Source organism: Cyanistes caeruleus, chromosome 5, assembly GCF_971803275.1.
Source record: "Cyanistes caeruleus chromosome 5, bCyaCae1.hap1.1, whole genome shotgun sequence".
Classification (NCBI taxonomy): domain Eukaryota; kingdom Metazoa; phylum Chordata; class Aves; order Passeriformes; family Paridae; genus Cyanistes; species Cyanistes caeruleus.
Genome location: NC_141705.1, coordinates 9,136,503 through 9,159,546, shown reverse-complemented (window position 1 = coordinate 9,159,546; position 23,044 = coordinate 9,136,503). Strand labels below are relative to the sequence as shown.

Sequence of the window (23,044 nt, the reverse complement as noted above, 5' to 3'; positions counted from 1 at the left end):
CAGTCTAAAATCTCTTTTTCAGCTTAAAATTGTGAAGGCATTGAGTGGTTGTGATGGTGGGTCAGAGGATAGTTCAGGAGCACTGGCATATCTGCGTTTCATTCACCAATGACCATACACTCTTAAAAGATCGTGGGAAAGACAGCCTCAGGAGTTTTGGGAGAGCAATGGAAGAAGGCACTAATTTCAGCATGTCCTGATGAGTGGTTGGCAGTGCCAGTAGAAGCTGCCATCCACACTGAAGCTGTTCCAGGCTTAGTTTGCCTCAGTACACATAGAGGAGCTTTGCTTTTACATGCAGACAGCTGTGAAACCAGGAGAACATGTTTGTTCATTCTGTGGTCTACCAAATGGAAAGGGGATTTTGGGACAAAGCCCTGGTCTTCATAAGTGCATTCAGGGCTCAGCACACACAGCCCTGCAGAAGCAGCAAATAGCAGTGGCAAGGTAGCTGTGTACCTGTAAGTGTACACAGCCTTTTGCCACAAACAAATAAATTCCAGACCCTGAAGTACAGATTTGAAGTTGACTTATCTTTGTAATATATGGCGTTATTTTCAGAGCATACATCTTTCACTTGAAATCGTGACACAGTCTTATATAGGGCTGTCTTTATCTTCCTTTCCAAATTATATTTTCACTCAAACCCTCTTCATTTAACACTGTGCTTCTGAAAGAAAGATTACAGCTCTGTCAGTCTCTCTATCCCCTATGTATTACAGATAAAAAGCATTATTATGAGAAAGTATTATAGTAAAATCACTCAACCATACAGGAGCTAAAGTGATGCTATTTAGTCTGACATCACAGTATTTAATTCTGATAATCTTATTCCAGAAACAAATGTTTTCCTTTTACACTTCAGAAAATAAGGGACATCCTGATGTTGTGGGTTTTTTAATCCAGCTTTCAATATTAAAATTCACAGTGCAGGACAACAAGTTTTTATAAACTGTGCAGGTCAGGGTCTTTTTTAAAACCTGCAGTTAAATACTCAGGAAAATGAAATACTCATACAGATTTGCACTGAACTTAGCTACCACACCTTGTTTTTAACTTACAATTAGCTGCTGAGACAGTGGGTTGTTTTAGAAATGAACTTGCTACTTTGATGGTGGATTTGAATGTTTGTATGAACCGGAACAAAAGGCAGAGGAAATTAATTTGACTGCTGTGGAGACCTATGACTATGTTTCTTGTCCTTACTTGAATTAAATTGCTTATAACATTCCACCTCATCCCTAAGAAAATAAACTCAATCATTTGAACAAACTAACTTTAATTTACCTCATTGTTAATCTAAAGCATGGCATGGCATTTCAGAACCCTTTTGGGAGAAAATTTATTTATACTCTGAAAATTTTTCACATTTTCCAGGAATGACATATATAAAAACTTAATGCATAAACAGTGCAGATCACTGGAGGGCTTTCCCATGTTCTTCCTTTGAACCAACCCAGTTTCAGCAGCATTGTAATTTTCCCTGTGAGCCATTAAGTCGATAAAAGGCTGAATAGAGATCTCAGGTCACGGTTACCTTTGAGTTCTGCCTTCAGGATGTCAGGGTGGCTGGAAAAATTCAATATGGTTTTACCACCTCACTGGAATATTTGTACTGGTCTCCTGTTGCACACAGAATGAGGTAAGGAATCTATACACTGAACTGCTGTTATAACCTCAAGTAAAAACTAAGAGACCTGTTAGTCATTACTGTTTCTGAAATAATAGTCTCTGTGCCAAGGAGGTTAAAATTTATGGTTTCTTTAGTTTCAAGAAAAAAGGGGTTCTTAATTATGCATTTAGTTCCCAGTGTTGCAGGTGCTACTTGATGACATTGGTAATAGACTGAATTCAAAGGAGCAACTCCCACACAAGGCAGTGCCATGGAGAGTCTGAAGCACATCCAGATTTTTTAGGAATCTTCTGGCCGGAGCTGTACCAGCTGTGATGCTTCCAGTTAATTTCTGGCAAGTTGAAGTCCCCAGTAAGGATAAGGGCAGTTGACTTGGAGGTGTCCCTTAGTTCCTCAAAGATTTATTCATTAGCATCATTATCCTGCCTGTAGGTCTACAGATGACTCCCATGATGACATTCATGTTATTTAATTGTAATCCAGAGGCTCTCAACTGTGCCATTGCCAACTGTGAGCTCCATACATTCTAACCCTTTTGTTCCATACAGTGCCACCCCTCTGCATCTTCTTCCCTGCTTATCCCTCCTCAAGAGCCTAGAAGCAGCCACCAGATCCTGTGCTACAATTCTTTTCCTCCTCTGAGACAGGTGCATTGCATGAGTGGTCAGTAGACCAGGTGTTGTGTAGATCATCTCATGATCAACAAATTCAAATTTTTTCCAGTTACACCAGTCTGGGAACCATGTATTGACCTGATGGATCTGCCTTCCTTGTAACTGGAAAGACCAAGGAAATCAGTACCTGTGCTCCCTATCCTTCTGCCAATGGTTCCAGGGCCCTGAAGTCTCTTTTGATTGACCTCATACTTCACTTGGTTATTTCATTGCTGCCAGCTCAAACAACCAATAGTAGACTGTAATTAGACAGCCTTACTAGGCTGCAGAATTTTCTAGTAATGTCCCTTGCCCAAGCCCCTGGGAGACATTAGAATTCTGTATGAATTGGGTTCAGTCTGGACAACTTCATCAACTCACACTAATTTGTCTTTGCTGTCCAAAAAGCTGCCATTTTAATAGAAGTTCATTTTCCTCTACAGGAGAGTGAACATGCAGGTGTGTAGGTGTAGGGAAGGGTGGATTTGCACATAAGTGTGCAGCATCACAGCATATATGCACACTGACTGCCTTTTAATCACCTTACCTCCAGTTCTCACATCCAATTCCAGAGTATCTGAGCTCCTTCCATGTATGATGGATACTGACAGCAGGTTCCATGGAGTCTAGGCACTCCCTCCTTTTCAAAGAAAGTAATGCTCTCAGAGTGAGGTTATCAATTTATTGGCTTTGGCTGAGAGAGTTTCTGGTTGCTTGGTGGGACTAAACTGAAGACTAATGAAAGCAGCATCATTCTTCTAGCAAGGCTTTCTGTAAATCAAAAGACTACAGGTTTTCCTTTAGTTGGTCAAAATTAGTTTCACCCAATCTCCTCTGGAATTTGTTTCACAGCCAGATACCTCAGCTGAGAAGACTTTATCTAATGCTGAAGAGGTTTAGAGCAAAATAAAAGGAATCTCACATGCTGAATAATAAAACTTCATTTCAGGAGCTTTATGACCCCTTTAACTTTATGGTTCTTGGGTTTTTTTCCTAGACAACCTTCACTGGTCCTTAAACTATGTGTTTTTTGAAGTCATAAGCACAGAAGTCTTGTGGAAAGTCAGACTTAGTTTCAGGGCATCCATCATGAAAACAGTATCCCAGGGGAACCTTGACTTGGTGCTTGCTGTAGCTGGGAAGATATGTGATTCCTGCCTTCTTATTCCCAGTGCCTGTGCTGAAAGGCTCCTGAGTTGAGCTGAACTTATAAACAATAAATGCAGAAGCACAAAAGCAAGAAAATAATTTTTTTCCTTCCAAATAGCAGTAAAAAACTGAATGAGGGTCATTTCTTACAATGTGAATGCTAGAACACACATCTCTACTGAACTGATCTTAATTCAGCAACTTTTTTCCAAACATTCCTTTGATTCTCAATTTTTCCCCATTTAGAGTAGACTCTTTCAGCCTATTCTGAAGAATGCCTTTTGAAACACAACCTGTGTTGTATAAAGAATTACCTAATTCTGGCCACTGAAATACAGGTTATGTCATGTAATGTTGCTTCTGTGCCAGCTGGCATTTCACATAATGAAATGCATTGCCTTTTCTGCATTAGAAAGCAACATTTCTGTCCCCTTATTGCCCTTGTGAAACAAAGAAACATTTTACACATCAGTACTAAGACAGCAGGCAAGACTTCACTGGTTCCAGTTTTTCCTAACTGGAGACAGAGGTTATCCCTGTGTGAGGGAAAGGCTGTGTCTGCAGGTTACTGGCACACAACTGGAAAATGTCCTCCTACCAGCAGTTCCAGCAGCAGTTCAAAATGAAACAGAGCAGCTCGGACAAGTCTGCCCTCAGATGCTTTCAAACCCTTGAAATAAAGCATACAGGGAATGATGTTTAGTCTCTCAGCTAGGATTTGGGAAGAAAATCCAATTTCCACCTTCCAGAATAGGTGTTAACCTACACATTCAGAGCTTTGATGTTGTGCTGGGGGAGTGAAGAGGATATTTTCATAGTGTGATCTTCTCTATTCACAGAGTCCCTGGGCAGGAAGAAAATACAGCAGCAGTTTCCCTGCTCACAGTTTCCAGTCCTGCCTGCCCAGCCAGCTCCCTGCCTTCAGAAGCCCAGGCTCTCCACTCCCTCTGAAAGCCACAATCACCAGGAATGTTCAGTTTCCCTGCCTTTTCCTCTCATCGTTGTTGTCATTAATCCTTAAAATGAAGCATTGTCAGCCATTCACTGAGCTGAGTGGTTTGGGTTGGTTCTGTGTGTCAGGTTCAAATGATTCTAGGAGTCTTCCTCCTGTTTCCAGTAAGCTCTTTTGACCCTTTATTTCACCTTTTAAAATATGCCAAATCCATCCATCAGTTTTAATCCAGAGTATGACAGCTGAAAGACCAGAACCTGCTTCCTGGCAGCTGTTAGCTACAGCAAGCTAACCTACAAGCACACGTCCAATTTCTTTGTGAATTTTACCTACAGAAACATATTCTGCTTTTGCACTCTTTAAAACTGGAACTTTTTAACATTATCCAAATGAACAATGCAAGTTATGAATCTTTCTTATTGTTTATCTTTCTACTTTGGCTTTTAAATTTGTGATCATAAGGGGGAAAGAGTATCCTGTTGCTCTCTGTCAGCTGTTTCTTCAATAATTTATTTTTTCCTGTTGCTGAATTGTCATTTTATTAGCAAATCTCTTCATAACATGAAGAGAGAGAGCTCATGGATTACCCAGGTTTCCTCCCTATGTCTAAGAAATCCAACAGAGAAAAAGGATAAAAATTTCCTGTTTGCCTCTGTTCATCCCTAAGCAATCAAGTTCATTAATTTTAATTGACATTTGTAAAGTAGTTAAACCCAGAGTAACAGTGAGGGAGTTTATGGGTTCACATCATCTTTCTTGGATGTCAGGAGAGAGAAAGTCCTAGGTAGGAACATTTCCATGCCAGCAAGATCCTAGGGAATTAACAGCAGTCTCAATCAGCATCTTTTGTCCATTCTGATGCAACAAGGTGGAGAACTGGGCCTTAGGATGCTGTAGGTGTAGCTTTTAAGCCTGGGCAAACCAAGTTTAACCAACCACCTTCAACATAATCCTTAAAATTTCACTTATTATTGGGATGCCCCCCAATCAGTTTCTGGATGACAATGTTTTCCAGAAGATGTCTGGCCCCAGCCTTAAAAAAAACAAGTAACAGGGGACATGTGGTCACATGGCACTGTTTATTATGGCACTGGTTTTTATGGTGCCCTGCTCAAACAGAGTAGCAGGAATTCAGATGAAGCCAATAATCCTGTGTTTCCTGTTCTTGACCTTTGCCTCTCTTCCCCAGCTCTTCTGCAATGTGGCAGTCCCTATTTCTGAGCAGAGTCTGAGACAGAAGAGATCCATCTAAAGCCTCTAGCTCCTAGGAATGGAGTCAAACCCCCATGAGTCTGTCATCTTTGCACCCTAAGCTGTGATGCAGACACTGACCACCAATCCATGATGCTTCAGCTACATAACACAGTGGAGGACACAGCAGCAAAACTAAGCTTTGCTGCTTTTACATTTGACACGAGGTTAACCTGGTTCACAAAATACCACGCAATAGACAGATCCCATGTTTGGAGCGGGGGTTTTGGCTGCAAAAGAATACACAAGTTTAAAAACTAAAACCCAGAATAAGCTAAGAAAGTAATTTCTACAGACTGTTTATAGCTGTAGTGTGCAAAGGAAACCAAACCAATGCTACCACCTTGTCTCAGTGATGTGATTAAGAATTTTTTAATCCACCAATCACTTTCAGTCCCATTTGATAGAGGCAGCAATCCCACAGGTATGTCATTCTGTGAGTTTTGGGCAGACAGTAGCTTTCACATCCCAGGGTAGTCCCACCAAGGGAAAAACACTTCCAGTCTCTTATCTGTAAAGGGAGGCAAGAACTCACTGGCCAATCAGCCCATGTCAGCACAGCATAAAAGATGCTGCCTCTTGCCTGGCCAGGCCAAGAGGAAGTGAGAGAGCTGGGAAAGGTTGGGAAGGACTGTGAAGACATAGAGTCCAAAGCCATGGGAAACTTCATTTCCATCATTTGTAGAGCAGCCTATTTCCATGGAAACTGAGATTTAGAGGTGGCCTCACCAAGATGTCTCCAGGCCTGGGGTGCTAGGGGCTGATTTTGACCCAAGATCAAAGATACCAAAACCAGCTGTGAAATTCCAGTCCAGACCAAATTCCTTACCACAATAAGCATCTGTACTTCAATTTAAATATTAGATGAGATTATTACAACTGACGGGGCCTGCCCCTGCATTGATGAATCACTTTCATCTTGTCTCCTTAAGTCCAAACCTGGTCTTTTAATCCTCAGAAAATTAACAGTTAATATAATGATGATGTGTTCCAAAAAGATGCCAAGCACCAGAAATCTCACAGCAGCAAGTATAAATACATCTGGGTTTCAGCTGCAGGTCCTTTAAGAGTTACCTGTTATTCTAACCAATTCATATCATTTGCACAGTGGGGCTTTTTGCTGGATTGATAAGCAGTTCTCTGTAAACAACCATTTCGTGCTATTTATATGAATACCGGGTGCCGTAATTCTCAGCTTCTCTTATCCCTACAAGAGAAATTATTCAAGGAAATTCCCCAAAGGGCAAGTCACATTTGGATAAGGCTGGCATCACTCCAAGAATGTGAGATTGCTAGAGAAAGGGAATTTACTTGAGGAAGAATGAGAATATAGCATTATTTACCAGCTAAGAGCTGTTCCTGCAGGGAGTGGAACATCATCTGCCTTGGTATCAGAGGAGACTGAGGCCGTTCCACATCTCAGCCCCTGATTTAATAAACACTGACATGTTTGCACAGTATGTGCTTGCAAGAGGCATTTCTGTAAGTGCAAGGAGGCAGTTTGTGCATTAGCAAGGCTGGCAGAGGCATTTTCTGTGCCACTTCAGTATCAGAGTTGTCAAGTGCACTATCAAAAGCTTAGCAGAAATGGGCTTGTTAATGTACACTGTTTCAGGGCACAAACCATTAGCAGAAGGCAAGAGTTGCTGGGTTTGGGGGCTTTTGCGAGATTATCTATTGATCTATTTATTTATTTATTTTGAAGTAGTAGAAATTGCATGTGAACTGATTTGTACATGAAAGTAAAAGGAACATTTAGCACACATATTTGAGCATACCATTATTTTTAATCTCAGAGAGAAACCAGGACTTTTAAAGCATCCACTTTCAGAGAGTGGCTCATACCATCAACCATGTGCCATTTGGTTGTGAAAAGGATAAAACAAGGAAAGATCAGGCATGCAAACCTTACACCTCACACAGACCTACTAGTCAGCATCCCTCCCTCCCTCCCTCCCTCCCTCCCTCCCTCCCTCCCTCCCTCCCTCCCTCCCTCCCTCCCTCCCTCCCTCCCTCCCTCCCTCCCTCCCTCCCTCCCTCCCTCCCTCCCTCCCTCCCTCCCTCCCTCCCTCCCTCCCTCCCTCCCTCCCTCCCTCCCTCCCTTTCTCTTCTGCACAAGTCCTTTTCCAGCTTGTTCCAAATCCCTTCAGGATGTTGCCCAAATTATTCAGAACAACAGTGAGAAGCCCTGTAAATTTAAATAGGCAGAAATAATTTTTCAAGCATAAATTCTTCCCATCCTGGCTAATTGAGTCAAGGTTGACTGAGAAATGATAAATTTTCTCTTCCCCCTTTTAAAATGTCTACACTTTTGTTGATAATTCATGCCAACTGAAGTCAAGGGTACAGGCTATAGTTGGGTTTGGTTATGATAGCTTTATTTACCTATATCTATCACATAAATAGGTATTTATTATTTATTATTTATTATTAACTTATTTCTTATTTCTATCACATTTTAGCTTCCACAGGCCATATAACAGCTCCCCGTCTTTGGCTAATGAAGCATTTCTAGTCACCTCATTCAAAATTAAAAATATGGCATTGCTGTTGTGCCTGATAAGACATGGGTGTATTTTCCTAATTCTTTTATTCTTGGTGAATAAATTGGAAACGGACTGAACAAAGAAAAGATATTTCATTACATGTCTGCAAATAAATGATATATAAAACCACTACATCATATACATCAGTAAAACAACTTGCTGCTGTGAGAAATACTCTCTGCTAAAGATTTACTTGAAGATCCTGCACCTTCTCAAAAAAGGATACCTCTCTACATTTCAAGTAATTTTATTTTCTTCAAAGTGCAAAAGAAAAAAAAAGTGGAAAAATGTTTTAATTTAAGAGTATGTGGTGGCCAAATGCATTGCAGATGAAAAGAATGGATAATAACTCAAATCCAGAAGGGACAGCAGATTCAGCCTGAATTAATTCTAAAGCTTTGTCAAATAGAGTAATTCATTTTTGGCAGCTTGAAAGCTTAGAAAGCTAGTAGGGGAAGGGCTGTCAGAAATTTGTTTCTTGGAAGAAGACTTTCTGCTGAGAATACCCTTTAGAAATTGATCTAAGCTGGGTTATCCACAGATGCTGTTTGTGCTCTGGTTTAGGATGTACAGGGATGGGTGAAGTTTCCTTTCTGCCCAATGCCCTCCATGATTCTGACCCTCTATTTAACTTCCTTGGGTTCAGTTTCTCAAGTATTAAATGGAAACAAAACTCATGGTGCAAATCTTCTTTCTGAGCCTGTCATGATAACTTACTGCAAGAACCACATAAATCCTATCTATAAAGTAGATTGATCTGGAAAAAATCTGCCATAGTTGAACTAAATCCTCATTTTCGCTTTAAAAACACAACACTGACATCATATAAAGTCAGTGGAATTACAATGGCATAGAAAAAAATCACTGGCCATTTTTAAATTCTGTATAAAATTGGAAAACGCTTCCCCTGGTGCTGGTGCTGACAGGAAGTCTCATCTGCTTGGCATGGTTAGCATGGGTGACTTTTTGCAGTGCTTTCCTCCTGTTATCCATGGAGGCCTGGTGCAATGAAGACTTTGTCTAACCCCAGCTGTAATTATTGGTAAGAACAGACATAAGAAGGAAAGTGGAAGAGAGAAGAGAAGGGCATCCCTTAGGGCAGAGTCCACTGTCACATGTAGGAAGGATGTGGTGTCAAATAGCTGCTGGCTGTGGGTCAGATTTGGATTTGCTTTCTGTCTCATATGAAAAACCTGATCTAAGAGAAGAAGGAGAGGGAAAAGGTGGTGAGATCAAAGCTGTCCTGTGTCAGAAGAAATAAGGAAAGAAGCTGTTTCTGTCTGGCAGCAGTAGGAGAAAGCACCTGCCAGGTCCCCAGCTGTCACTGGGCCAGGGCTTGGAGGTGATGAGGAGTAAATGAAGGACACATAGCAGCTGTGGAAGACATGCCCCAAGGCCAGGAAACTTGACCTCACAGAGCTGCAAGTCAAGAGGAGCTAGGACTTGGGCAAGGAGAGCAGGTGAGTGTCCCACGAGGGTCACAGCAAGAGAGGTAATGACTCTTGCAGGCAAGACAGGAAAACATGGATTTTTGGAGATGTTTCTGGGACTTCAGCTGTGGTGAGGGTCTCCTGAAAAGCCTCCAGCAAGCTTCTTTGGCAGCCAAGAGGGGAAGGGGTGAGGGTGTGCAAGCAGAAACCAGGAGAATACGGCACAGAAAATGCAGTTCAAACAGATGAACAAAATATAGAGGGGACTAGGAAAAATGTTGAGGTTTTGAGTCACCCTTTTTTTCACTGTATCATGCCCATGTGCAAAATCAACTCACGTGCAAAGCACCTTTGCAGGTCTGTGCACTGCAGTTAAGTGTAGCGGCAATCTAAAAATGCCACACTGCAAGACATGTGAGCTCATCCATGTCCCTCAGCACAAGGGGTGAAACCTCTTTCTTAAAAAAAAGTATTTTCTTAAAAATTATTCCTTAGGGTACATACAAATCACTATAACCTCCTGCTCTTTCTCAGCAAGTCCAAGCAATACTAAACACCCATTTTCTCTTTTTTCCCCCCACCAGTTATGATCATTGTAAGGGAAGGAAGTCCTGGCTTTGCTTTCCCCAGCACTGGGGAGGCTTTGCATGGCTGCACATGCTTTCAAGCTCAGGCCTCTGACTGAAAAAAACTTAACATTTGTAAATAAAAAGGTTGTTTCCCCCTTTGTTCATATAATAGAGTTCTGTTTTCCCCAATTACAATGCTAATCAATGGTTTTCACTTCATTCCCACTGTGACAAGCAATCACTTCCCAAAGCCTGAGGCCCTGTTGGTACCTCCATCATCTTGAGATGCAGGTGAGATTCTTTTTCCAGACTCTCAGCCAGCACCAAAGACAGATGTTTGTGGTTTTTTCATTTGCTTCACTCTCTGTGAAGATTTGATTTTCTCAGCCTGAGGCAGCCTTCAATATTTAAGGTAGTAAATTAACCTGTCTGCTTTATGGTTTGTAGCCATCCTGCCTGGCTACCAAATGCTCTGTGTGGCCATATCTTTCCTCTGAGGTTGATGGAGATCCAGAGGGACCACCCCTACACATACAGCCCTGGTACATCAGCTGGTGACAGATTCTCCTGGTTTCATCTCCACGAAATTGCCTGGTCCTGAGTCCTGTTTGCCTCCATCCATGGTGGAAAAATGTGCATTGGGTTTTGTGTAGCCACTGGCACCAGGAGGCATTGCCTCCCTCTCAGGGCAGTTGGCAGTGCTGAGTGTTGAAGGCTGCATGATGTGAGCTCCCAAGGTGGACATTGAAAGCAGTGAGCAGGGAAAATCTCAATTTCCACTCCAGGTGCAGTCTCTCCATCTCTGACTCAGGTGACTTTTCTGTCTCATCAAGACCAAGCATGAAGGTAAATATCTTTTCAGTGTCAGGACTGTTCTCAGTATATCTCACCTTTGGTAAAAGCATCCTTCTGCCTGCAAGCTGAAGAGCTCATTATTCTTACAGCATCCCCGTATCACCTTGAGAAATAAAGGTGCATACAAATATCACAGGTAGCTGAAGGCAATTAGTGCTTGCTCCTTCTGACCCTCAGTCACACACTCCCTGCTGACCTTCTGCCTTTTTTCCAGCTTCAGTCTCACCAGAATCCCCAATACTGTGTTTGCAGTGTAGAAATTACAAAGAGCAGCTGGTTCATGATAAGCACAGTGCAATCAGGAGCACATGTAGCTTTCATGTCGCTGCAGGCTGCAACTCTCCCTCAGCACAGGGCATCTCCCCCAGTACTCCATGCATCTGCACAGGATAGCTCTTGCCAAATTCCCTAGTAATGAGATAAAACAAGCAGGATCCCCTTTGTTTGTAGCAGGACAAATGCTGACCTGTGCAACAGGTGCCTTTCCAGGCCTTTACTTTGTTTAATTTATGGCAGTGTGCTGGAAGGGATCTCTGGGGTGGCCAAAACATCACAAGAGACTTTGCAGCTGACTCTGAAGCAGCCAGCAGAGCTATTCCATGTGCACAGGGTGAGGGTGTGTGACAATACTGGGCTGTTAGGATAAAATGTGATTAGAAGGAGATAGAAACAACAGCCTGACTTCATTCTACAGCTCTGTGTCTATATCACTCACCTATTTTTTTTCTCTCCAGGGAACGCTACTGGTTCTCTGCTTTGTCTTTTATGAATACACCCTTTCAATATACACATGCATTTTGTCTATCAGCAGCCAGAGGTTTGCAGGCAGTGAGGCCATTCCTTTCCACAGTGACATCAGCCAGTGGAGGATGTGATTTATTTTAGCACGATCCAACTCCCTGTAATCAGAGTAATGTTGCTGCAGTGTCCAGAGGCTCCCTCCACAATGCAGAACATTTTGACGCAGTGCAAAGACTCCTCCTTGCGATAACAAAAGAGACGTTGAGAGATGTGCTCGCCAGACCTCCACCACTGATATTATTAACACAGGTCTTGGAAACTGCATCCCAGGCCTGGCTCCCACAGCTTCCACCGAACTGCGCTGACCCCGCGGCCCCGCTGCGCCCAGGGCTGCGGAGTCAAGGCTGACAATGGCCAGTGTCTGCTCACATCAATCCGCCTCCACCTGGGTACTGTTCCTACCATAAACAACAGATTGAGAGCTCTTTGGAGAAGGGAAATGCCTTTTTCATTTCTCTGCAAAGCATCCCACTCTCCTCTGGACACTGCACAAAGCCTCTCTGCCGTTTCCAAGGTGATGCCTGGAGGTGAAGCCTGTTATGTTTTTTGTCTTGCAGGTAGCAGCAGCTGTAGCTGAGAGATGCCCTTGGATGGGCCATTGTTTGAAAGGAGGTAGGAAAAAGATAGAAAGAAAAGATCTATTAGTAACCAATTTTTAAAGACCCATAAGGAAATAAAAAAGGAAAATAAGGACATTTATTTTATGAGATGTGTGTTTTCTAATGCAGTTCAAGTTCTTGTACCTAGGAATGAACATTGTATCTATGTTGTAAACAACAAAATCAATCATTTGATCCTGGTTTAGTTCTGTCCTGTAAGATAATGGTTACAAATGTTGTTTATGCCTTGTATTAAGTCTTGAGTTGCCTGAGGAAGACTGACTTCATAAATCAAAATGTAGATGTTCCTTACTGAAGTTTGCTTAGAGGAGGGGTTGTCTGTGGGTGCAGCACTTCATCCCTCACTGCCCTGGGACCTCTTGAAATCTTGGGGAACACTTTAAACTTTAAAATGTCTTTCTGGAATTTCTTATCAGAGTTTTTCCACAATCCAAAAATTACATTATTTTAAGCCTGATTTACATTCCCTGGAGTCTCTCTACTGATCTCCTTCAGCTGAAAATGTCACAATACCCTGAAGTTCTGCAAGCAGTAGTTTAATAGACACATCTCACTCAGTGTGCTAAGAAAACAAAAAGCTGACCCCAGAAGATGCTTGTTTCCATTCTGGTTTTCCTTCTGGTAGCCCCATGTGGAAACCATTAAGTGTATACCATAACACTTGGGTATAATGGGCATTTCTTCAAAACATTAAAGTCTGTTCTTGCAGGAAAATGTTGATGCCCAGCAAGGCCAGACCAATATCTCATCCAGGCTGATGTCTGCCACTGAGAAATCAATGCCAGACATTTGAAAGGATAATTCATAAAGCCAGTGCAGCAGCTTGAAAAAAAAACCAAACAGACAACTGCTTCTTCCAGCAGGATTCATCTTTATTACACACAATCCAGTATTTATAGGTTTCTGCTATGGGAAAGTTTAAAAAAGTCTTGGGAACGTGCAGAAGGAAAGACAGAACAGCCACAGCACCAAGCACTCCTTGGACCAGATATTTCTGCCCTTATTGCCCGTTCACTCAAACATGTTCCCTGCCTGTTTTCTGGGAGGCAAAAGAAAAACATTCACACGTGGTGTTTATGGCTGCAGTCATTCCCAGGTATGCACCTTTCCCAGGAGAGCAGAGACTCTTTATCAAAGTTAAGTGTAACAAGTTGCTCTTCTACACATGACTCTGGTTAAGGGCAGGATGGCTGCTGCAGGCTGCTTCTACAGCCAGTCCCAGGCCTGGAACACAGGCAATGCTCTCAGGCCCATGGTGTGATTTTCGGGGCTGTCTTGTGCAGGGCCAGGAACTGGAATTTGTGATCCTTGTGGGTCCCTTCCAACTCAGGATATTCTGTGATTCTATGGAATGGAGGCAGATGGTGAGCAGTAAAAACATCATGGACACTTGAATCGCTGTTGTCAGCACACTGAAATGCACTGGTGGTTGGAACAAAGCAAGGTCTGCCCCAGCCTGACCAAGAAACTCCCCAGGTCCTGGAAATTGGAAAGAGGAGGATGGATGGAGGTGAAGAGAGCCTGGCCATCTCCTCTCCTCTCTCCAGTCCTCACCAGGAGCATAATACAGTTGTGGTCATGCAAACAAGCACTCACTGAGCTGGAAATCTTTTCAACCACGGCCTCTGATGCAATGGAAACCTGTGGAGGCTGGTCTGGTGTCTGTGGTTATTCAGGAGGCAAAAGGAATAAGTAAATCATCCATCACAAAAGCACTTTCTTTGGCTGTTAAAATGTGGTAGACTACAAATGTACTGGTACCTGTGTGAGATGGGTGGTTTATTGCCCTCCTTCTCAGGCACGATCCCATGGGGGCACCGCCATTCCCACAGCAGGATTTGCTTTGCAGAGAAAAGACATGAGGGACTCCTGCTTTGTAGGCAAGATGCAGGGCATGACCTCTATTGCAGGATAGACACCCTGGGGCCAGTTCAGCCTTTCAGGATTAGCTCTGTTAGCACTGCTTAGCCTGGCACAGAGCAGAGACAGTGTGGCAGGGCTGTCCCCACCCTGGCTGTCCCAACAGCAGGATGGAAACCATGCAAGAGCTGCTGGCAGCCTGTGGAATAGTGCCTGAGCATCAGCATGGGATGCAGCAAATCCTCTGCCTCCACATCCATCAGCACAGCTCTGCTTTAGGTCATGTATTTGTTATTTGTACCCAGAGGAATCAGGCTAGGGTGTGGTAGGGAAATAGTGAAAGTTTATTTTCCATGGAAAATGATGAAACCCACATGGAAAATCAAAAGCACACTGACACCTATGCTGTGCAAATCCTTGGCATAGAGCAGCTCTGCTTTCTGTCTGTGTAAAAATATGTATGTCTATTTACTGTGCTGAGTTCCAGGCAGCACTGTGGTACATCCAGAGGGCACAGTAGGCTACAAGCATCAGTTCAGTGCATTTTTTGTATATAGTTACTGGCAGATTATAGACTTACTAGACATTTCTTCTAACTGGCACAGGGAGAACCAAAGAACTCAAAAGCCATTTCATAATAAATCTCTCTTAACACTTACGTCTGCCCATGAAAGTTATGGTCTTTTAATGTCTCTGACGTACTGAACTTCTGCAACATGCTCATTGTTACTGATTTACAGTTTTTGCAAGTGCATTCAGGGCTCACAAAAAAGTCCAACCAGGAAGAGGAGGGCAAAGCAAAAGAGGCTGCTGCAAGCAAGGGCTGCAGGCCCCTTCCTTGAAGCAGCCACAGTCCCCAGCTTGGGGTACATCACATAATGCCATGGGCTGTGCTCATGCAGCAGCTCTGGGGGTGAGACAGTGCCCTGCCCTGTCCCTGGGGAGCTGTTGCCAGTCTCCCTTGGGCACCTGACTGTCCACTCAGGATGGGCTGCACCTGTATCCCTGGGAAGCATGAGACCTCAAATCCTGTGTTCAGTTTTGGGCCCATCACTGTGAGAAAGACAGTGAGGGGCTGAAGCATGTCCAGAGAAGGGCAAGGAAGTTGGAGAAGGGTCTGGAGCACAAGTGCTGTAAGGAGCAGCTGTTGGCACTGGGGCTGGTCAGCCCATACCTTGACTGGCCAAGCCAGGCCAGGGAAGAAAGCTGAGGCCTCCTCTGTGGCCACCAGCAGGTTCCAGCTGTGCACAGGCACTGTCTGTCACTGCTGGCAGGGAGCTGTGGTAGCAACACTCACATATTTCCTGTGAGAATACAGACACTTTACTTTTCATCTTTAAGGGTCTTGAAACATCAGGATAACCTTAGAGGGGGCTTGGAACCCTGAGGAGGGCATGAGAGAGGTGGAAGTGTTTCCCTGTGCAGTGGAGGGGTTTGGAGTAGGTGCAAACCAGCAGCACCTTGCTGTGGACGTGACTTGGGCTGACAAAATGCTATTACTGGATCTGGCACTTCTCCAGGACCCCAGGATTAATGATCTGATTCACATGAAACCTATTACCACCCCATAAATACTCAACAACATTTTAAAGAGTTAATTTATTTTCCTCTCCTCTTCTCTTCTTCTGCAATTTGCATTATCTGTTGCTAAATATATTATGGCATGCTTTACCCCAATTCACCACTTCAAAGACCTCCCTGTAGCATTTCATAAGTAAATCACTACTTGATCTTGTAACTCAAGCACATAGTGTCAACCACAGGAATTTTATTTCAGTCCAAATCACCATGTTTTTGAAAGCTAATATCCATTATTTTCCTCTAGTAGTTTCATCTGCTCTACAGCAGTAGAAAAAAAAAAATTCTGTCTAGCTGAAACCATTAGGTGGAGATCTGTTTAAAGGAGGCATCCCAATGCTGCCTGTTAATCTCTCCTCTGGAGTTGAGGTCATCTGAAAAATATGAGTGTTTACTTTCTTCACCTCTCTAATCTGTGGCATAATTTCTTTTTCCTTATGGACCCTGGAGCACACAGAAATGATCATTGTTTAAGCACATGGGGCACCTTTTCTCCAGGGAAAAAATATGATGTGAATTTATTATTCAGGGATCCTCAGCTCCTCGCTGGCCCACAGGTGACCGATGTGGTGGCATGCACCACAGCACCAGTGACCACCTTCTGTGTCAGGCAAATCAATGTCTTCCCACCTTTTGACCCTTTTACAACACCAGTTGGCTTTGTACCAACCAAATGTGCTAGCAGTTGTCAAGGCTCCTGTAAAAAATAGCTTTGGAGGTGGTCCTGTGTCCTGAATAGAGTCTGGCCTTTGCCTCTCCAAGTAGCAGTGCCAATATTTTATGCTGTTGGCAGCCTCTTGTGCTTTCTCCAGCCAGAGAATGAGAAAAATGGCTCGTCTGGCCTTTGCTCCTGGACTGTTCCACACTGAAGTGCACCTGGCCAAGTCACAATTATCTCACAAGTGGCCGAGCGGCCGGCACACCATGGCAAGGGAGCAGCCCCAGAGGCAGATGCAGCTTCACCAGTCACCACCTAGAAAGGGGCTCAGCTGCTTGACAGAGAAATTACTATGACAACAAAATTAATATGGATTAAAATCAGCATGAAACAAATTTTAGCTAGGAGGAGGGGGATTTCTCTCTTGGCTCAGCACAGGAGCTCACAAAGGCCCATGTACTTTGGTGTGGGGGAGTCAGCAAGAGCTGCATGTTGTGTATCAGTAGCCTGCACTGATTTATGATGACAATTATAAATAAAAGTGTTTTTCAAGAAAATACTTAGCTCTCGAAGAAAAATATTTTCTGCTTTTCATGATTCTGTACAGTTTTTAATTCCTAGGCTGCCCAGAAAACCCTGGGAGGGGTCTTATTTACTTTCCATGGAAATATTTTCAAGATATTTCTTCAGCAGGAAGTTCTTTTCCTCATTGGTGCGCAGGGTGTCCAACCAAGAGGGGCAGCATTAAGAGTACAAGTGACCACCACTGTGCTACGAGGTTGCCTACCCCAAATGTCCCTTCAGGGCTTGCACAAGACTGCATTTATTCCAATCTGATTAAGATGAGGTGAGGCAAGTTTTGCCTTGATCCACAGCTACAGAAAGGGACCAAGTTCTAAACATACCCAAAAGCGAGATTAAAACACAAACAAGGTTAAATGATGGTATTCTAAGTGATAATTCAACGTTGTTTTTTCACAAAAGAGGAAGGAAAGAGACAAAACAGTGAGGAATACTGAGAGTAATTATGGGAAGCACAGGAAGGGGGTTACCACCACTGTGGGCCCAGCATTGGCTCGTGGAGTACAGGAGGGAAGATCTGTGTTGGGTGGGATCCCTGCAGGGCAAGGCACGGCAGCCTGGGACCAGCAGCACAGACAGCAAAGACTCCCACACTTTGCAGGTTTTGCAGCAGCCTCTGGCAGGCTGGGCACTTACTTACAGGGGGTTTTGAGAGCAATTTCCCCTCAAACAATAGCACATCAGTGGAGAAGTTCTTTGCCCCATCGAAGTTCACTGACTGCTCGTTGGTACCCAGGCGAAATTCACCTGGTTCCTGGTTCAAGTGTTCCTTGCTTGTTTGCATGAAGTATCAATTACAAGGTCTTTCAATGACCTTCACACAGGGCCTCATTTCCTAAAATGAAACAGTTCAAAGCTTTAACTTTCGATCCTCGATCTTCAAAGAGAAAATGGAGAAACATTGCTTACTTTTTACTCCTTCACTACAGCACTTCTCCCTTTCCAGCCCTGGGCACTTCCAAGGGTTGGGAAGCTCCTGACAGGGTCCCAGCAGACCCCACGGCTAAATCCAAACTTCCCTCCTGTGAGCTCTGTCTTCTTCTGTTCATCTGTTCACCAGTGTGTTGGTCACAGGTTCCTCCTCTTGACTCACATATAAAACCTAAGGTAAGGTATTGGTGAGATGCCTGGCTCACAGCTCAGTGCTGAAGGGGAGAACCACAACTACACATTTTAATGTTTGCCATTAACCTTTAATAATTGCTTCCCTCTTACGGGGCCTGTCACTGCAATAAATTTCAATATACTAAATACTCGTGTTTAATCCTCTCTAACAGTTCCCTTGTTAGGCTGAATAAAAGTCAGATTTCTTCAATATGTCCCACCAAGATCCCTAATCATCTCCATTGTTTTTCTCTTGGCTTCCTTAGTATTAACAGTATGCAGTTTAAACAGGAACTGCCAGCTTCCTCATCAACTTTAATAGCAAGTGTTTAATAATTGCAGGTATAATTATTCATAGCACTGACAAAATTTGCTATTCACCACTAATTTCTTCAAATTACTGAAAGCATAAAGCAAAAATAGACTAGTTAGAAAGACATTCATTTTTAATCATTTTCATTAACGTTGTTTAATGAACAAAATCTGCAACTCAGCGTTCCAACAATATTTCAATACAATGTAAAAAGAAAGCCAGTGGGATTCTGGGTTGCATCAACAAGGGCATCACCAGCAAAGATAAATATGTCATTATCCCACTTGCCAGGTCACATCTGGAATACAATGTTCAGTTCTGGTCCCCACTATGCAAAAAAGATGTGGACAGGCTGGAGAGGATTCAGAGAAGGGTCAGAAAGTTTAGAGGATTGAGAAGCCAGCCATAACAGAAAATGCTGTGAGAACTCAGTTTATACGGCCTTGGGAAAAGAAGGCTTAGGGGACACTTTACTGCCATATCCCAGTATTTAAAGGGTGGCTACAAAGAAGATGGAGACTCCTTTTTTACAAAGAGTCACATGGAAAAGAGGGGAGGTAACAGGTATGAGTTTCTTCTGGTGAGACTGGACAAAAGAGGAAAATTTTTTCACAGAAAGAGCAGTCAGACACGGGGATAAACTCCCCAGGGATGTGGTGGACTCACCAATACTCAACATCTTTAAGATTCAGCTGGACAGCGTGCTAGGCCATCTTGTCTAGACTATGCTTTTGCCAAGAAAGGCTGGATCAGGGTTCCTTGCAAGCTGGCACTATACCATAAGAAGAATAAAGATAATGGTGATCTACATGCACAATATGCTTTGGACTTGGCAAGAAACACTTATCCCAGACCTCTGTCAGGGGGTGTGCCCAGACCAAGATGGTGCAGTACCAGCCAACATTGTATTTCCTCATCTTGGTTTTATCCTATTTGTAAGTTTTGATTAATCCCACAACCAGAAATCAGGCAGACATGGCACAGAACTCCACACAAAGGACTGGCATAAACCCAAGTTTCCCATGCGCTGTCGCTTCCTCCTGGCTTGGAAGTTGGTGCATCTGAGAGGACATTTCCCACATGTTCCCACCTAGAACCCTTTTCCAAAAGAAATCTGGCAGCAGGGGTGCAGCTTCCCGAGTCACTCCAGGAATGTCAGTGCTGGATGGTCTCTCCCAAGGGATCTTGGCTGCAGCACCAGGTAGGAGCAACATCACTCGGTCTGGGGAGGTGAGCTCCTGCCTGTCCAGGAACCAGCCAAAGCTGAGCTGTCAAACACCACGTGTGTCCTAGCAACAGCCTCAAACTCTTCCTGTGTGTTGGACCTAACCTGAACCAAAGTGTTTTCTATCCTAGTGAACTGCCTTGTGTCCTGGTCTGGCTTGCCATGATTCTGTCTGGGCATCACTATGGCAGGGAATTAGGGATGCAGGGCACAAATTCAGGACCACAAGGTATTTCCCAGCCTATAAACACACCTTACCCAAGGGATGTTTCAGATATTAAGGGTACAGTCTTGTAGGTGTTTGCAATTTCAGATGTGGAAGCCCAGAGGGACGACTGAGGAGGTTAGAGTTGACAGTCTCTTGTTCAGAATGTCCAAGCATTGCAAGTTCAGCTGTAAAATCAGTGTGTAAGATGGATAAATACATAAACATTTGTTTTCAAAATAATGTCCAAAAAGCTTTTTTCCAGGCATCCTAAAGGATACAAAACAATATTAAAATCAATATAATCCTATAAAATATCTAGGTAGCAATACTGAAGTGTAACACGAGTATACACAGCTTTCCTGTCCATTTTTTTAGTAGCAAACCCTTTCTGCTTCCCTTGCATTTCCAAGGAGCTGCTGTGTACATGACAATTATTTCATTCATCTCTTCAGATGAGAAGAGATGCCCTGCTGTGGCTCAGTGAAACCCCATTGCTGCCAGAGGGAGTGGTAGCAAATCCAGCAAAATTGGGCGTCAAGTCTTGGCATCCCTGAACACATGGCAAATAACAGCTCTGCTTTCTCAGGGAAGGAGGCTCCAAAATGAAGGCTCTGCCTGACTTCATGCCTGGAAACCTGGTGGCATTTATTAAATCCCTAGCCTCCAGCACTGTTTGAATGGCTTGTCTCTGCTCCCCTCAGGAAACAGCTTTGGGGGACAACTTGCAGCTCCTGCAGATGGCTGTAGAAGTTTATGGAACTGGCTGGTTTTTGCTGATCAAATAAAATTAATAACAAAATGAATAATAAAATTAATAATCAAAAAATCAATTTCAGGGACCAAGCAGCTCCAGCTGGAAGTCCTCTTTCTTTCTGAATGATGGTGGCAGTGGCTGAGCAGCACTTTGTTCCATGCAGTGCTCTCTGCCTTCCGATATGAGAGGTTGGAAAAGACAAAAATAAAAGGAACACTGACAGCAAGTCAAATAAACTGTCTCTACAGAGAAAGAACCCTTGGAATGCCCAAAGCACTTCAACTATTTTTTAGGCAGAAGTGTCAGAAAATCAGTCTCTTGTGAGCATTTCTTCTAATTAGCTCTTTGCAATTCATGAGGCCTCACGGTTAGCAGGCAGCTCCCTTCCCAGCGGAGTCCCGGCTGCTCCTGCAGCCCCGCGCTCAATTTGCTCAGCTAAGGGTGTTAATGCTTCAATATGCAGCAGGCATTTCCTTAAATGTTGAAAGACTTAAACAAATTATAGCCATTCTATAATTTGGCAGGTTAGAAAAGAAGCTTTAAAAGAGCCTTGTAAAACGAATGACTTAAACCTTTACCCCAGGCTATTTTTAAAATTCATTTGTCTGCAATCCAGCAAGAATGAAGGCACAAATATATGCATGATCCATGTCTAAAATTTTTATTTCTGAATTAGTTAGGAATATGCTTCAATCTTTGTGGCAACTCATAAATGATTTGGGGAAATGGTGTTGTAATACTGGTCATGGAAACAGCCACAGCTTCATACCCTTCCTCTACTGAGCAAGGCTTGAAATTAGATTTATGGAGGAACTTATGGCAAAGGAAATAAGCCATAGCACATCACCTCCTTGCAGTAGAATCCTAATGACTAACTTTCATGCTCCTTTCCACTGCGATATATGTGCTTTTAATCACACTGATAATGAATTGCCCACTTGTGATGATGCTGCAAATCAAGATAGGCAGAAAGAGCTACACAGAAGTTTACATAAAAAAATAATGCTGCTCTATCTATCCCATCCCATAAGGCACTAAGTGGGATAAACTACTGCTAGAGAAAGCAGAGGCCCTACTCTTTCCCCAGGAAACAAGCAAAATCCCTCACTATGTATGAATACATTTGGTGTAGCCCCTGTGAAAAGAGTTCCTGTAAAAAGAATTTGAATGTGCTTAAAATTGACATCTGCAAGTGCTTATACAGACACACCTCAATGACCATTAATCCCTTGACCGCTACAACAATTAAATCAATATAATAACCTGTTATTTTTCTGTGTGAAACTTTCAATGCTGATATCTTCTTTATGAAATATGAGGCAGGGAGCACGACTAGAAATAAGCAGTTCTCCATTCCCATTTTCATTCCTAATGTATCTGCTTTTAACTGCATACCTGAAACCTCAAGGTAACATCTACTATGGAAAATAAAAATATATTAAGTCTGAACCTGCAATCTGTGGGTAGCAGAGTTACTAGAGGGAAGTAAGGCCTTCAGGTTTACATTACTGGTATAATCAACAGCTTTACTGAGTGAAAGGGCAACCATTCAAAATATTTTTTAAATGGTCTTTGAGACCTCTATCTTATTCCTAACAAAACCTGAATATATCACATCACCTGTGCATTCATCCTGCACCACTATGGGTGGGACCCCTCTCTGACAGGACATGTCAGACTCTTGGACTGCATTTGGACATTGCACCAACAACTCTCCTTGACAGAGATGGCAATCCTCTCCTCTGGGAAGCTCCAGACCAGATATTCCCATTCCTTTTACCTTCCCAGAACCCTCAAAGAAAAACTGTAGGAGGATTTACAATTACAGAAAGAATATGAAGCAGCTCTAAAGCACCTCACTGTTTGCAGGCCCTAAATCAACTGTAGAAACAACAATGAATTTGGTCTTTAGATAAAACACAAACAACCAAGCTGGATTTTACATCATCAGGCAACGTTGACATAAAAAGACAAAGTACTTGGAGATTAAACCATCCTCAGAAGCCCAAGGGCTCAACTGCATGCTCTTGACATAAAGAGTAAAATAGATTTTAACAGAACATATCAAATTAACATTCACTGCCATCAAGTGTAGATCAGACACAATGCAAGTACACATCTCTAAAGTTAAAATCTTCATAGATGGCATCGTGTCACCTGTCAGCATTGCCCCAGACCTGTGTGCCACCATCCTAATCCAGGCAAATTGAGGTTTGAGCTCTGCAGAGAATGCAGCTATGGCCCTGCTAATGTGTTTCACCTGCCATACACCAGCACTTACCCTTGTCAATTCCCCTTTGCCA

At 43.1% G+C, this 23,044-nt stretch overlaps 1 long non-coding RNA gene across 1 annotated transcript; it reads left to right on the top strand.

The window, feature by feature from the left end:
• The first annotated feature begins 9,569 nt into the window (after positions 1-9,569).
• Positions 9,570-14,977, top strand: LOC147652918 (uncharacterized). Its single transcript, XR_015286820.1, has 4 exons — positions 9,570-9,644; positions 10,419-10,474; positions 10,631-11,029; positions 11,773-14,977. It is a non-coding gene; the product is annotated as an uncharacterized LOC147652918 (long non-coding RNA).
• The last annotated feature ends 8,067 nt before the right edge of the window (positions 14,978-23,044 follow it).